This window comes from Diabrotica virgifera, chromosome 7 (genome assembly GCF_917563875.1).
Source record: "Diabrotica virgifera virgifera chromosome 7, PGI_DIABVI_V3a".
Classification (NCBI taxonomy): domain Eukaryota; kingdom Metazoa; phylum Arthropoda; class Insecta; order Coleoptera; family Chrysomelidae; genus Diabrotica; species Diabrotica virgifera.
The window spans coordinates 112,664,512-112,681,526 of NC_065449.1; the positions used below are offsets into that span (position 1 = coordinate 112,664,512).

Sequence of the window (17,015 nt, forward strand, 5' to 3'; positions counted from 1 at the left end):
CGATTACGATTCTGACAACATGCTATGATTCTCTAAATTCTTAAAATCATATATTACATCATTAATGACAGACTAAAAGACTGAGAAGAACTTTAAATAATTACAGTCGTATAGATATGTAATAGGTAAATAATGGGTAAATACCTAAATATTTTTTTTCCGATTATAGTAACATCTATCAACAACTGGAATAAATATTATAAATGTGTATGTATCACGGGCCTATCTCTTTTTTGTCACTTGTGACGCACTGAAAGATGTCTCTGAGAAGGAGTATAGCAGAAAAATTAGGAATTTTAGAAAAACAGTAAAGGCGGTTACAGCAGATTCTCAAAATTGTGTCCGTGTACTTCAGTACAACAAGCCTTGCGATTTTTAAAAATTTGCAAAATATTATTTTTTCTGTGACCCTGTCATATTTCTATTCTTATTTCTGTGGCAATCCTCTTTAATACATTCTTAATTTAGAATTCCTAAATATTGGCAGGTTTTGTTTTATAAACGATGTTTTTTAAGTGACCCCGTAGGAAATATATACCTAGCCTAAAGGACTGAAATATATATTGTCGGATGATCGCAGGGGCGATTCTATAAAACCACGTCTTCCAATCGTATCTTCTAGGAAAACCATTAATTAGGTAACGTATGAAATAAAAGCTTTGGGACAAAAATATTTATCGGATCTTTTTCTAATGAAGAAATTTATTTATTTATCATAAATTATAAATCAGTACTTAACTAAACTATATTATCGAATTATATGAAGAGGCCCATTCTGCTCTACTAATAGACGCAAATTTCTTCGAATGTTGGGCGGAATTCAGATCAATTTCTCTCAGTTTTTCGTAAATTAATTCTAAAAGTCTTAATTGTTCTTCATCTTGGGCTTCCCAGCCTCCATTATAAAAATCTTCTATTGGGAGAGCCTGCGGTAAGTTTGGAGGATTATCGTTTGTGTGTGAAAAGTGAAATACTTTTCGTCATCTAAAATAATAATTTTTTCCTTTACCTTTCAGTTGCCAGATGACGCTAGTCACCTACTCCATACACGTCAGTTGCAATGCGGGGATAAACTTTCATGGTTTGGTCCCTTCGAGCAGAGAGCAGCAGGCCTACGCCTCTCCGATGATGACTCCAATAAGAGTCGAAAATCGTCGATTCAGAGTGCTGGACTGCGCTCCCTGTTCTAAGTGAAAAATAAGATTGTTTTGCCTTCGCATTGCAACTGAATAAAAATTGTATACATTTTTATTAAATATTTTTTTCATTGGCAAAGTGTACCTACTTGCCTCAGTTGACGACAGCTTCTTGGTATACAAAGGAGTTTCGCTTGAGAGTATTTCGGGCACTTCCGCCTCTTTCTATATTTAAGACCATTTTTCCTTAATTTGAACGATGTCGTACTTTTAAAAGATCTTTACTGAGGAGCCAATCTCCTAGTTGACATTTCAACCTGTTTTTTGCTCTTCTTAGCAAACTGTCTGGCATCTGTACAGTAAATGCAAGTGGTCTTCTACTTTTTGGTAGATTCAGACATGGTATTCCTTGCTCGCACTCCATTATTGTTTTATAAATAGTTCTGCGTAAAATGTGTTCATTCTGAAGTATTCCACAGATTTCAGCCTTGGGTACCCGCCCAACCAACTTAAGATACTTTTTCTTATTTCTAATTTATACGACATCTTAGAGAAAACTGCATACTACATAAAGCTCTAACTGACAGTGGACGAAGTAAACAGATTTTTATTTCCAAAGGCAATTTGATATTTTTTTGTTTTTGTTAACACTAAAGTCAATGAATTTTGCGCCAAAAGTTTTAGGACATACGTTATTGTCGCACCACAAGTGTATATTAAGGTAGACCACCATCTTATTGTAGCCAAATATTGTCGTTTGGGATATTACTATGTTAACTTCATCAAAGCTCTAGAAAATATTCTTCTTTTCTAATGTAGATTTTGTTACTATATCTAAGTCATCGGCAAAGGCGAGAACGATCTTTGCTCCATAGCAGCAGCTGCCGAGCAGTTATGGTGTGTTTGATTTTCAGAAAAATTTTCCTGGTATCTTATTTGCTGTTTCATCTTTATCTGCAGCCTTCTATTCTTCAGCCTTTTTGAACGATTTTTGAACCAGCTGCATATATTTATTAATATAAAATATTTGCGGGTACTTCTGATGTTTCTGGTTCTGTGATTTGTAGTGTAACTCTGTATAGAGTTTATTTAGATAGTCAATCGACGTATCATTTTTTGTGTGTCGAGTTTATTACTTCCTTTACCTACGCGACACGTTTAGTTACCATATTAGCATGCTCCACTTCTCTTCAAAAGCGTCTAGATTATTGTTACATGTGTTTTATTTCTTATTGCCTCCTAATTCTCGTATGGATGTTGTATCTTATAGTTAACATATATTTCATCAGAACGGTGCGCGGTGCAATTAGGATTATAAAATTAAATTAATCATAAAATTAAAAAAACCTATTAGACTTTTAGTAAAAGTCTAAAGGTTTGGATATTTTAAGTTGTGATTATCAAACATTATGCAAAAATCCTCATAAAGATTAGCAAAATAGGTACAATGAATTGCACAAAGTACAAGTTTTTAAAATAATGACCACAGTACATGACTAGTTAATAAAATACAATATAATACGAATTCTAAAGTGGCCCATTATTAATAATTATTAAATTAAATACTTTATGATCACATGGAATATTTTTGTTCTTTGTACTCCGCAGTATCTATTGCATTGTAAACATAATAATATATTATTATTATTTATAATCTTATTATTACAATATTCTTATTAGAATGATATATTATAAGGTGCCGTTATTTATTTAGTTAATCTATGTACCTATTTGGTAATTATAATAGTCCGGGAGAAAAGTGGTCATTTTGGTAATAACCAGACACTAATTTTTTTATGACGCAAGCACATATAAGTTAAATATTATGTTTATATGGGATTAAGTCACAATTGTGGGCAACAGCCATGCTTTGTCTGAAAAGATATGAGGTTGGATTTTTTTGCCCTATGGAACATCAACTGATTATTATTTGTGTTTGTGCATGAATTGTATGTGCTTTATGCTTTATGTGTGTGTCTGTGTTCCTGTATAGTGTTTGTGTAGTGTGTGTTGCATATGTATTGTGTATGATTGTAGACGATGGGTTTTAAATTTTTTTTATCCGATATCGTTGGTATATTCTTGTCGTTGACTTCTTCTTGTTGCTGACAATCAAAGCCCGCTACATTCTGCCGATGGGTTTGCTATACATTGGGCTGCTTCTTTGATTTTACTCTTTTTCGTGTGTGCTTGTTTCATGATTATTGATGTATCTCGATGAAAAAAGATTTTCAAAAAGCTAAACTGGTGTAACTATGAACAATCTAAGATACGCAGACGATATAATCTTAAATGCAGAAAGCGGAGAAGATCTGAAAACAATTGTACATAGCAAGAAGAAAAATCCAAAGAAATACCGAAATACTATCGAAATTACCGAATATCTAAGTAGTAGACGAGAGAGTGGGATTGGGACGGCACTCATAGGTAAAATGAAATACAATATATTTTCATTTTCGTTTATTTAGACAATTCTTTTTTCTCAGAACTGGCGCTAGTGCGTAATACAATTTGTTCGATTTTTTTGTTCTGTTTGTTACCTCGAGGTATATTTTTCCATCATTGGTAATTACACTTCCAAGTTGAGTTCCAATGAATTTATTTCATTTTGTTCCTTTCCGCCGATGACAATTATTTTACTTTTCTCAATATTAATTTCCATTTTTAGTTTCTTTATTTCCTCTGTCCATATGTTTATAAGTTTTTGCATTTTGGTCACGAAATCTAATTTAAGGACTATTATTTTCAGTATATCTAATCAACTCGTTCATGACTATTATGAATATAGCGGGCTGAGACTGTCTCCTTGTTTGATACCTCTTTCCCAATTGAATTTTTCTTTTTCTATTCTATAGAGTCGAACGCTGCTCTTAGATCTATGAATGCCAGAATGAGCTTTCGCCCCGAGTCAATACTTCATTCTATTCCCAGTTCTTGCTTGTTCTTCTCCCAGTTATTTTTATACCTCTTATCGTAGCCTCTTCTCTACTATTTTCGTGTATATTTTAAAACATACCGATGACAAACACATTGCTTTATAATTTTCGCAGATGTCGTCTTCAAAAAAGAAAAATCAAAAACGGTAAACTTTAACATTAGACACATAGCTGCCATACTATTATTTAAATTATTAACATATAATAAAAATTTTATATTTGCTCATTAAATATGAAAACAAAACGAGCCTCATCCTTTATTTACTTTAACAAATTACGTGGTTTATTGTAGGCATGCAATATTTTGTTTTCAAATAAATTTTTATTTGAAGAGTTTGCGTAATCCACCATAATTAAACTAATTAGGATTGTCGCATGTTTTATTATTTGGAGGGGGTAACGAATTAAGTCAACACGTTTTCCGTATGTGATAAGATGGAAATTAATAACCAATGTTAAAAAATGTGGAAAAACTAGATATACTGCGAGGCATAAGTTAGGGATATAGAAAATTATGCTGATTTTCATAGTTGATTTTTTCGTGAATAGATTAACGGATTCTGCTATTTTTTATTATTTTAGATTTTTCTTTGGTATTTACACAGTTGGGCAAAGGTTTACTCAAACTTCTTTTTTGTACTTATACCGGGTGGAAGAAAAGAAATATTTTTCTTATATTAAGTTTGAGACACCCTCTACGGGTGTCCCTGTAACATTTGTGCTACCCTGTTATGTTACCCTGTAACATTTTGTTTTTTGAATGTCTCTGATATCTTTAGAAACAAAGAATATAGACAGTTTGATAGTTTAACATGTGTTTTTAAACTTAAACAAAAGTTTGAGACACCCTGTAGGGAGGAAAAGGTACGAAGGTGGGTCTACATCGAAATTATGTTGCAGTCCCATATTTTGTGAACATTTTACTTTTTTAATTTCTCTGATATCTTTAATAAAAAAATAAATAATCTAATCTTATAAAATCCTAAGATGACAAGTCGATATGTAAACATTGAATGACGTGTAATAAACGTCATTTTTTTATATCCCGGATATTTATTATTTTTTATATTTTAAACAAATTATATTAAAATAATATTTTTAAAATTAAATAAAGGAATTTAGGAGTTAGGAGTTTATTGAATTATGTTAAATTATTAATGAAACATAAATATTGTTGTTCATAGAGTATGGTGTAAAGTGTAAATGAAAGGAATAAATTCGTTATTTCGTAAACCGGCGACATTAAGGAAAAATCCCGAAATAGGTCGATTTTTATTTTTACATTATGATATTTTAGCATATATATCACACGCGTGACGTGATGTCATCTATCTGTCTATTTGTCTGTCGCCCGTCTATCTGGACGTGATGACGTAATCGATAATTTTTTTAAATGAAAATAGGGGTCGTGTGCTAGCTCATTTGAAATTTTATTCAATTCTCTATTCAGTAATGTAAACATTAACATAATTATTTATACAGGGTGTCCAAAAACAATTTTTTAAATTAAATTAATTGACAAAAAAAGAAGAATGTATGTAATTTATTTAATACAAAATACTTTTTACAGTTATCAGAAAACAGAGAGAAATGTTTATTTGAAAAATAAACATTGCTTTTCGCTTAAATTCAATGTTCAAGCCACCACTCGCTAGGCACCTGCTTTTTGGAAGTTTGAACAATTAATTTAGGCGAAAAGCAATGTTAATTTTTCTAATAAACATTTTTTTCCTGTTTTCTGAAAGTAGTAAATGCATTTTGAATCAAATAAATTACATACATTTTTCTTTTTTGCCAATTAATTTAATATAAAAAAATTGTTTTTGGACACATTTTTATATAAATAACGATGTTAATGTTTATATTACTGAATAGAAAACTGAATAACCTTTCAAATAAGCTAGCATATGTCCCCTATTCTCATTTAAAAAAGTCATCGATTACGTCATCACGCCCAGATAGATGACGTCACTTGTGTGATATATATGCCAAATATCATAATTTAAAAATAAAAATCGACCTGTTTCGTGATTTTTCCGTAAAGTCGCCGGTTTACGAAATACCGAATTTATTCCTTTCATTTGCACCATACTGTATACAGCTTGACGCAAGGAATTATTAATAACTAACGTTAAAAATGTTGGTAGAAATATATTGCTTTTGTATTGACTACTTCATCAGTGGGTACTTAAATAATTAAATCTTTCGCATAATTGACAAAAATATTGGTTACTTTATTAAGAAAAATAATTTAAAGCATTATGTAACTTTATATTTGTTTACATGCAAGACTTTTATTAAGTATTTTAAAAATGTAAATTATTTTGAAAGTTTGTTGATTCTAAATTTTTTTAAAAACTGGGTGGTGACTGTAGATGGCAATTGATTGGATTTCCCGTGGCATGGCGACGGGTAAAATTACTAGTCTTTAATATGCATTTTAACTGACGACATGCAATACGTGAGGAGGTCATGTCTTATCATACCACTAAGTTGAAAGTATTTCCTATATATAGTGCGAGAGGAACAGAGTGTTCAAAGAAAAAAATCTGTGCAATGTACCTCTTGCTATTGAAAGACTCCACGTAGACACCAAATCCGTAGTTACTCTCAAGGACATTCCACCCCAAAAAATCAGAGCCTCCATTAAACAATATCGTCTCTCTTATGTTGCGCTGTGCATACTGCTTACCTGGTCGACAAATAACTCTTATAGGTGTCGATCAGAACTGTTTACGTTATGTGCCTTTCTTAGTGACTAAACAATGCCAAATGAGCAATTTAAATAAACCATGACACAGAACATGGATTAAGACACGGCCATCCATGTCCCTTATGAAAGTGAAATGCTTAGTGACATGAGGCGGGTGACATAACCGGAAAAACAAGTATTGGCCCACGAAAAATTGCCAAACTCCCCAAAAGAAAGTATTTTGTTTTAAGAACCCGGTCGATTGAATGGATGAAATGACAATATTTGGCACAAAGGGTCAAAAGACTAGGTGTCAAAGTTAAGAAGTGTCTCAAAGAAGAATTATCATTATCATTTATTGTCTACAAATTGTTAAATACCAAATTTTATCGACAGAGATTACAGAATCTCACCCAAAAACCACCATATTACCCTATTACTGCTAGGGTAATAGTTTTTGCCACATATCCACTAAAAACTATAAAGTTTATTTTATTTAATATAATTTTTGTTTTATATCACAATATGCTGTGAGATTTTATGGATTTTTGTGTCTAAATACCATTAAATAAATTAAAATATCACAAAACATTAACAACTCTTTTGCACCTGTTGAATTATCAATATATTAATAATTGGTATATACAACCAGTTTAATTGATGACGTTGTCAAGATGAGAGGCAAAAATAAACCGCTATTTATTGAATATGTTTTAAAATACAATTTTATATTAGAATTGAAATAGTGTACAGTTAAGTGATGAGCTCGCTAATAACTATGGCAACTACGGCAAAATAAGGCAAAAGATGGGAAAAATATAATCCGTTATGAAATAAAAAGAGATGAAACTTGTAGAGGTGGGAAAATATCGGTACAAACCTATAATTTAATTTGTGTTTAATAATGGTTTTTCATATTATTTAAAGTTTTAGTCTTTGTTTGTACATTTCATTGTAATTTTTATTTTCAAACATAAATTGTTAAAACGGCTAAATGTTGTTCTCTTATTTGATTACTTCCGGTAATTATTTATTTTTAACCTAGACAAGTATGTAATAGTTTTTAACCTACAAATCAACATACTTCATGAGTCTGGCTATAGTTGTGTCGAACAGAAACTTATTTGTTTATTTTCGAGATTACTATTCAACTTTTTGTTTTTTTTTAATTACCATTCTGTATCTATCTTTATAATATTAGTAATAGTCGGTATGATTATAAGCTGTTTAATGTTCAGTCCATCAATCTCCTCAGTAGTGACAAAAGATCAAACACTTCAATAAAATAACTTTATAAAATACGTCCACCGGCATAATAGCCATTTCTTCATGATTACATTGACAGCAAATACATTGGAAGGGAAAGTGGAAGGAAGAAGAGGTCCAGGATGAAGGAAATGCTCATGGTTGAAGAACGTAAGAGACTGGACAGGCATGGACACACATTCAATACTAAGAACAGGTCAATATAGAGAGCAATTTGCTGTAGTTATAGCCAACCTTCAGTAACGGAGAATATGTAAAAATATGTGTATATGACCTACACCTATGTGTATATGGTGTACTGCGTATTTCTCGGCATTTTAATTACTCTTCAGTTCTTTGTTTAGATTTACTGAATCACTCCACAATAAAAGTGTGACTAATATATTGAGCTCATTTGGTTTTTTTCTTGTTCTTGTTCTTCGACTTTTTTCCATTATGACTTCGTCAGTGTCGTCCTCCGCAGCACTTTATTCTCCCAGTCATCTTCTCTGAGGTCTCTATCCAATGATAGCAGTTTCTATGTACGTTTTCCAACTTGTAGCAGGTCTTCCTCTTCGTATTCTTCCCGGCGCGGCAGGTCCCAATCCAATATTCTTATCGGCTATCTCTGCTCTACCATTCTTTGTACATGCCCGTACCACTGCAGGGCTCTGTTTTCCAACTTTTTTGTAATTGGGCATTCTACTTCCATTCTAATCCATATTTCTTTTGTTCATTTGGTTTTTCCAATTTACCAGTAACCCGATGGCAGATGAAGGCGTGCCCTGCCCCTATGGGATCACAGTACATATATTTTATTGTTTTATTTGAAGATTTCATGACAACCTTTTATGTATTATTCCCGTTTAGATAATCTGGATAATCTGATTTTCTGGTTTTAATATATGCTTCAAGGCATAGTACTCCTTCAAGGCAAAGTATTCGGAAAGCGAGGTATTAGGGAAAAGAAGAATATCATGGTTAAAGAACCTGAGGAAATGGTTCTCCGCAACAACAACTAATCTATTTAAAACAATAGTTAATAAAATAATTATAGCCAGAATGGATTTTGTAGATATTCGATTTTAGATTCCAGAGATTCGATTCCAGATATTCGAACCGAATAGGCACCAAAAGAAGAAGAATATAAAATGTGTGTCTTATTCCTTTTTAATATATGAAAGAATTCAATGATTCAATTTCAAATTGGCAATTACATTAGCTGCGACCCTGTGACAGATGGAGGGTTCATGTTAAGATTTTTTCACTATACTAAATTTACAATCAAGATGCAGTAGAAATAAACGAACCAAGACACGTTAAATGCTACTTGGAGCACTCCCGAATCATAATTAACAATGTGTAAACTTTGGAAATCGTGATTTGGGATTTACAATGAATATACATTGTAAATTATGATTCGGGAGTGCTTAAAACTAATTATAGTTAAATGAGTAGTTAAATTAAACTAACTATAGTTATGTATATTTAAAAAATGCGCAAGAAATTGTACAATACGCGTACAATAAGAAAATGTTTATCACAGTTCTACTGTTTACCCTATTTGAACAAATTTGTGTTCCAAATTTATCGTTATGTTAACCCTCTGAACCAGTAACAGGATTTAAACCTGTTGTAGTGAAACTTACCGGCGATAGAAGAAGTGGAAGCACCAAGCCAAGCGTGCGATGATTCTAATAACTTTGCCTGAAACAAAAAAATAAAAATAAGTATACAAAATATGAGGTGTTTTCTGCAAAGTATTGTGCGATTTAACGTGAACATGTATTTTAATAATTAAACTTTTTTAGCAGATGGCAATATGTTAATGTAAGGTTAGTAACATTCTCTAACATTCAATGACTAATGTGCAAATTCTTCTGTTTGTGCTGATTAAGCCTAACTAAGATTTTACTTGAATTTTATTTGTGAAGACGAATATTACTCACATAAAGTTAAACATAAACAGATCAAAATTATAACAAAATATCTGTATTGTACCATATTTATCTATATTGATTCACATTTAAAAAATATTTGAACTGTATTTTGTAATGAAACTGACATCAAATACCTCCCAAATACTAATGTGTACAATCTAGGATGATAAACCCTTGAAATTTACAAAGCGTGTTATAGTAAGTACTTAGTTGTAAAAATAATTGTCTCCTCGATCTTACATCCCGTCGGTTTTTCTTCTTTTCTGCCATTAATATTCTTATAGCAATTTAGTAACCCTTATTTGTCTTTTACGTTTTTGCTTTTCTCCCACTAAGTTGATGTGGATATTAAAAACAATACCCATTCGCAAAAAGTACCACAATTTGCCCTAATAACAGGAGAGATTTATTATACACCAGATGTATGGAAAAAGGAAAACAGCAAAAGGCATACTGGTTCCAAAATCTGGTAAGACTTTGAGCAGAGTTAAGTCATATCGACCCATTTCACTTTACCGATGATGCCCAAGATGTTTGAGAAATTGATCTTGAAATGCCTCAAATCTATCATTGACCACAGAAAAATATTATCTCATCAATTTGGTTTTAGAAGTAATCACTCGACTATTGACAAAGTGAATCTATAGAAAATAAGGATATGTGTTCTGCCGTCTTTCTTGACTCCAAGCAGACATTTGAGCTCAGAACTGAAGTAAATTAGAGCTGGGGTACTACAAGGAAGTGTTTTGGGGCCAGTCTTACATCCTTTATACAACACTTTACTTTCACTGACGACACGACTATCAAGTATGCCCAGCATTGAAAAAAACATATTGAGATAATTGAGAAGAAACGTGATTAACTCAATATCAAATTTAATCAAGCTTATTCCGTATAAGGAAGTACTGCGTCTAGCGTGGAATTATGGTGTTGAGTTATAGAAATATACCAGCAAATCTAACATCCACGTAGTCCAACGTTTTCAAATTCTTATCCAGTTGTAAAGTGTATAGTAAATTAGCCTTTGTACGTGCGAAACAGTGTTCATCATGACCTAAACATCAATATGGTCACAAACATAATCGCTAAATTCGCCAACTCTCATCAGATGAGACTTCAAAACCACACCAGCACGGAAGCGTCCAGCCATTTTTACGTGGGAAATATTAGTAGAAGATTCAAACGGATAAAACTATTTGAACTTGTTGACATGGCCAAACAATAAGTGATACCTATAGCAGAAAATACCTCGAGTCTGAACTACCTTTTCATCCCTTTATTGAAAAAGTCAAAAAACCACAACATCGCAAGAGTTCCTTTTGATAAATCTTGCAGTCATGTAGTAAAAGACTTATTAAAAGTCGTACATAACCGAATTTATAAAAAGTGTGAAACAATCATCGGATACTAGACAAGGCGAAAACGGCGGGTTCGTTAGAAAAAATATTCCCATGAGATTTTTTTGCATAATCACATTCGTGAGACATCCCAGAATAAGGTTCAAGAAGTCGCCCACGTGAAATTGGGCCAAATTTTTTTTAACAATTTTTTTTTAATCAAATAGGAAAAGTCAATATTTTTGGCCCGTACAAATTTTTGTGTAAAGTTTTTTGGACAATTCTGGACAAAAAAGGTCTCTTGTAATTTTTCTCTTGATCGTTTTCGAGTTATAAACAATTTAAAATTGAAAAAAACTAAAAATGGCGACCTTCTAGGCTTAATAAATTTGTTAAAAGTTATTATTATGAAAGTCAGAAAGTGACTAAATCAAAAAGCACCCCCTACAAGATCCCGAAGAAATTTTTGTCATAATTTTATTACTAAGCTGTTATTTTTAAGTAAAAAGAATGAGCGCCAGCACGTATTAGGCGGCCGTCTATGATGAGGGCGAGAGAGATGGCATTCCGGCAGTCCAATGGGGCATCTTACTCGCACTCACATTTACAGCCGCGTCAATACGCTCTTACGGCTTATTGTTAATAATTAAAAATAACAGCTTAGTAATAAATTCATGACACAAATTTCTTCAGCATCATGTAGGGGGGCCTATAAACTTTGATTTAGTCACTTTCTGACTTTCATAATAATAATTTTTAACCGAGTTATTAAGTCTTAAAAATGGCCATTTTTGCGTTTTTCAAATTTTAAATTGCTTATAACTCGAAAACCATCAACTTTAGAGAAAAATTACAAGAGACCTTTTTTGTCCAGAATGGTCTAAAAAACCTAAAAAAATTTATACAGACCAAAAATAATAATTTTTGCAATATGATTAAAAAAATTGTTAAAAAAAATTTGGACCACTTTTCTCGTGGGCGACTTCTTGAACCTTATTCTGGGGTGTATTACAAATGTGATTATGCAAAAAAATCTCATGGGAATATTTTTTTCAACGAACCCGCCGTTTTCGCCTTGTCTATACGATCAGTTTGGATTCAAAGCCGTCATGGGAATGCGAGAACCCCTCTTCAGTTTACTTGTTTTGGCCCAAAAATGCTACGACTAACAGAAAGATATATTTATACGCTGCATAGACTTCGAAAAAGTATTTGATAGAGTAAGACACGACCTACTATTAGAACGTTTGTAAGAACGTTCGGTTTAGATGGGAAAGACATCAAACTACTAAAAAACTTTTACTGGAACCAAAACGCCAGAGTTAAGAACGATGGTTCCACGTCCGCAAAAATAGAAATTAGGAGAGGAGTTATACAAGGATGTGTTCTGTCACCCCTGCCAATAAGTTGCTATTAAAGTGGAGGATTCCAAAAATGGAGTCAAGTTGAAAGGCGTAAATATCAACAGCATCAGATATTCCGATGATACGGTGTTGATTGTGAATTCCGACTTGGCTTCTACAACGAATCATCGGCAGGACCAACTCGGTCTGTGAGCAATTTGGTATGAAAATACACATTAAGAAAACCAAAGTGATGTCAATCCGAAAAAACCAAAATGTACCAAACCTGCATAATAAACGGGCGCATTGTAGAACAGGTCAAAGTCAAGTACCTGGGATGCAAGATCGATAGCAGCCTAAATTCAGGTCTAGAAATAAGATCGAGAATAGAACAGGCCAGAAAATCTTTCGAAAAAATCAAAAGATTGTGCTCCACTCCTAGTGAAAGGAAAGATCAAGGGAAAGAGACTATCGTGGATAAGAAACATACGACAATGGACAGGGCTAAATTTTGAACAGCTAATAAGAACAGCCGAAAACAGAGAGGAGTTTGCAATTGTAGTAGCCAACCTCCATTGAGGAGACGGCACTTTAAGAAAAAGAAGAACACCTTTATTATATTATAATGAAAAAATTAATTTGGTAATTAGTCATCTAAAGTAGCACTGATTATATATGTAAGCCTAATGTTTTAAAACCTATTTGCTTCTGTTGATCTGGGTGTTATAATTTTTTCTATCTCTTTCTTTTCACATGCTGAAACTCGATGTATATTTACATAATCTCAATTTTATATACTAACAACCTGTAAGAAATGGTCTACCACCTTATTACTTATGTTATATTTGCCCATTTTTATTTTTATAAACATATTCTTACGACTAATATATCGTTCCCTATTACATAAACTACTGAATTTTTTAACCGTAATTTTAGGTTATTTTTTCGAAAATTGTTTTTCACATACTTACCCAATTACCAAGATTACTACAATGTAACAAAATTACAACTTTCTTTCAATCAAATATATTTTTTCCCGAATCGCCAAAGGGTCGAATTGGAAAAACGGAAATAGCTCATTATAATCACCCATTTTGCAAGTGAAATGGATTTCTCGTTCCACCTTGGGGACACATGGTGACACATGACATATAATTCTTGGTTTCATTGAGCAAACGAGGCGAATAAAACTGAACTATCGGGCGTGTCGTCGGCTTCAAAAGAACCCGAGCGAAACTGGCCAGCCAAACTGACAATTTTTACTATACTATTTGGGAATTCTGACTTCCACGGCCTGCAGGGTATCCGGTAAGTGCTTTAGGGCTGATAACAGCCCTAAATAAATAACGTGTACTAAGTGTAGCAATTGACATTCAAACAGAAATCAATCTATTGGCAACGTTAAACTTTAACTTTATGTTGCATAAAGACAATCTGGCAGAAAAAAAGTAAAAGTAGTATTGTTAAAAACAAAATAAATACACTGCGCGTCACAAAAACGAGCCGCTCACAAAATTGAGGACATTTTATTTATTTTTAGATATTTCTACATTTTCGTTTCATTTGTGTTATGTTAATTAAATTCAATGAATTATCACGTGAATTATCATGAGTTTTCATGTGTTGCAACTAATTATTTTCCTCGAGAACGGAAAATCTACTACATTTCGAGCATCTACAAGAAGGTGAAACATAATAATCCGCCTAACTACAGTGGCCTTAGGAAGTATTCCGTAACACAGGTTGAGGGAGGGGGGTGTCAAAAATCTTCAAAAATTGCGTTACGCAATAGTTAAACGCCCATTACAGTGCGTTACGTTGGGGGGGAGGGGGGTCAAAAATTTTCAAAAATCGCGTTACGTAATACTTAACGCTCCCTTAGTGTTAATAGTACTATTAGTAGACTATTATTTAGCAGAATAATAAAGAACAAATTAGATGTAGAGAAAAGAGGGAAAATAAGTGAAGATTAAAGTGGTTTTACGGCGGGACGCTCATGTATGGACAACCTTTTCGTCATCCAAAAACTTATAGAGAAAAGGACGAGTGTAAATGAAGAAACCCACATTGCCTTCGTAGACTTGGAAAAGGCATATAAATCCGTCCCTAGGAACAAGTATTGCCTTCGTAGACTTGAAAAAGGCATATAAATCCGTTCCTAGGAACAAGTTGTGCCATGCCCTTGCTGAAATGAAAATGAGTCCGCTAATACACATACATATTATCAAAGTATTATACAGCGATAATGTAGGGTATCTCAAGATTGGCACACAACTATCTGAAGGAATAAAAATTAAAATAAAAAAATATGAAAAAAATATTTTTAAGAAACGCTTTTCTTTGGTTACGAGTGACTAAAATTAAACATATAAAAAAATCAACCAAACAGCAAAAAATAAAAAAAATTGAAAAAATTTAACACATTCGTCAAAGAAAAGCGTGGCGCGTCTTCATCGAATAAAAGGTTTTTGCCCCACGCTTTCGCGGGGCGCTTTAACGAATGTGTTAGATTTTTTCAATTTTTTTTTATTTTTTGCATTTTAGTTGATTTTTTTATATGTTTAATTTTAGTCACTCGTAAAGAAAAGCGTTTCTTAAAAATAGTTTTTTCATATATTTTTTTATTTTTCACTTTTTAGTCTTACACTTTTCAAACATTAAAATATATCGTCATGTTTATTAAAATATGAATAAAACATATGATGTACAAACATGAAAAGTAGTCGGAATCGGCAGAAAATTTGAAACTTTATTATTTATTTATGAAGCATAACGTAAACAATTAACGTAAAAAGTGAAATTATGTATAGTTCATATAATTAGCTACAATCTGTAAAAGTTTTAAGTTTCTTCATTGTAAAAAACAAGAGAATTTAAGCATTTTCCGTTAAAATCGTTTTTTATTTAAACAATTAATAAACAAAAAAAAATTTATTGACTATTCGTGTATTGTTCCCGCGAATGCATATGTTTGCAAATTTTAAGTCATTTCCATTGAAGAAAAGTCAGTCAAATTAACGTCTAAAGATTTGATGCAAACTATTGAAGTAAAGAAAAGCGTTTAAAAAGACTGAAGTAAGGGTGTAGCTTGTCACCATTTTAATTTAACATATATTTGGAAGTCGATTTAAAAGAATACAAAGAAGTCGTGGACTAATGGGAATCATGATCGGAGATGACTGCCTGTTTAACATCCACTTTGCAGACGATCAAGCAGTACTGGCACACGATTCGTATAACATGGAATTCATGTTAACCCGTCTTTATTCAACCTACGAAAATAGGGATTAAATATAAATATAGAAAAAGAAATCCAAAGGCGAATTGAACAAAGTAGGAAGGTAATAAGTTGCTTGAATTCCGTGTGGTAAGATAAAAATATATCCAGAACTACAAAATTAAGCATGGGGAAGTCACTTGTGGAATCGGTGGTAATGTATGGAAGCGAAGTCTGGACATTAACAGCGGAGTCCAGAAGAATGATCAATGCAATCTCCCGATTGAACAGAGTGCGTAACGAAAAAATAAGAAAAAGGATGGAGGCACACGATACAGCGGTAGACAGGCTCGAGAGTAGAAGCCTAAAATGGTTCAGTCACTTACTTCGAATGGCCAAACGATGGCCAAAAAAAACTATTGAAATGGAGACCCCCAGGTAGGAAGAAAAGGGAAATACCAACGGACTGGGACGTTTCGCCGTCGCCGTTTCGCCGTTGCCATTTCGCCGTCGCCGTTTCGCCGTCGAGCCACTTCGCCGTCGGCCGTTTCGCCGTCGGCCGTTTCGCCGTCGAGCCAGTTCGCCGTCGGCCGTTTCGCCGTCGCCATCCCGGCATTGGTTAAGTTTATAAGAATGTGATAACATACTAACTTTTTTTATACTAAATGTCGCAATAACGTGATAACAAACTAACTTTTTTTTATACTAAATGTCCCAGAAAATTCCCGGAAATAAACAATATTGAGAAAAGGGATTTCAATTTCAATTGTTTTTACTGTATCAAAAATAAAAAACTTCATTATGCAAAAGTGATAAGTGATAGTATATAATCGTTCGAAAACCATTCAAAACTTATATGAGTACAAGTAATGTTCATCCCGAAATTATAAGTACGAATGCTAACAACGAAATGGCGACGGCGAAATGGCTCGACGGCGAAACGGCGACGGCGAAATGGCTCGACGGCGAAACGGCGACGGCGAAATGGCTCGACGACGAAACGGCGACGGCGAAATGGCGACGGCGAAACGGCGACGGCGAAATGTCCTAGACCCAAATACCAAGACTATCATGGAACGACACGATAAAGACGGCCATGGAACACCGCAATTTGGAAGAGGAAGATGCTCAGGGTATAAATAGATGGCGGTTAGGTGTGGGGATGCGAT

General features: G+C 33.2%; 1 protein-coding gene across 1 annotated transcript in view; it reads right to left on the reverse strand.

Annotated features, from left to right (window-relative positions):
• LOC114324569 (protein bric-a-brac 1-like) overlaps nt 1-17,015 on the reverse strand; it is a 544,677-nt gene that overhangs the window by 71,926 nt on the left and 455,736 nt on the right. Inside the window, exon 2 of the mRNA XM_028272432.2 lies at nt 9,659-9,716. The gene's annotated coding sequence lies outside the window, so the exon portion shown is untranslated. The remainder of the gene's footprint in view (nt 1-9,658; nt 9,717-17,015) is intronic.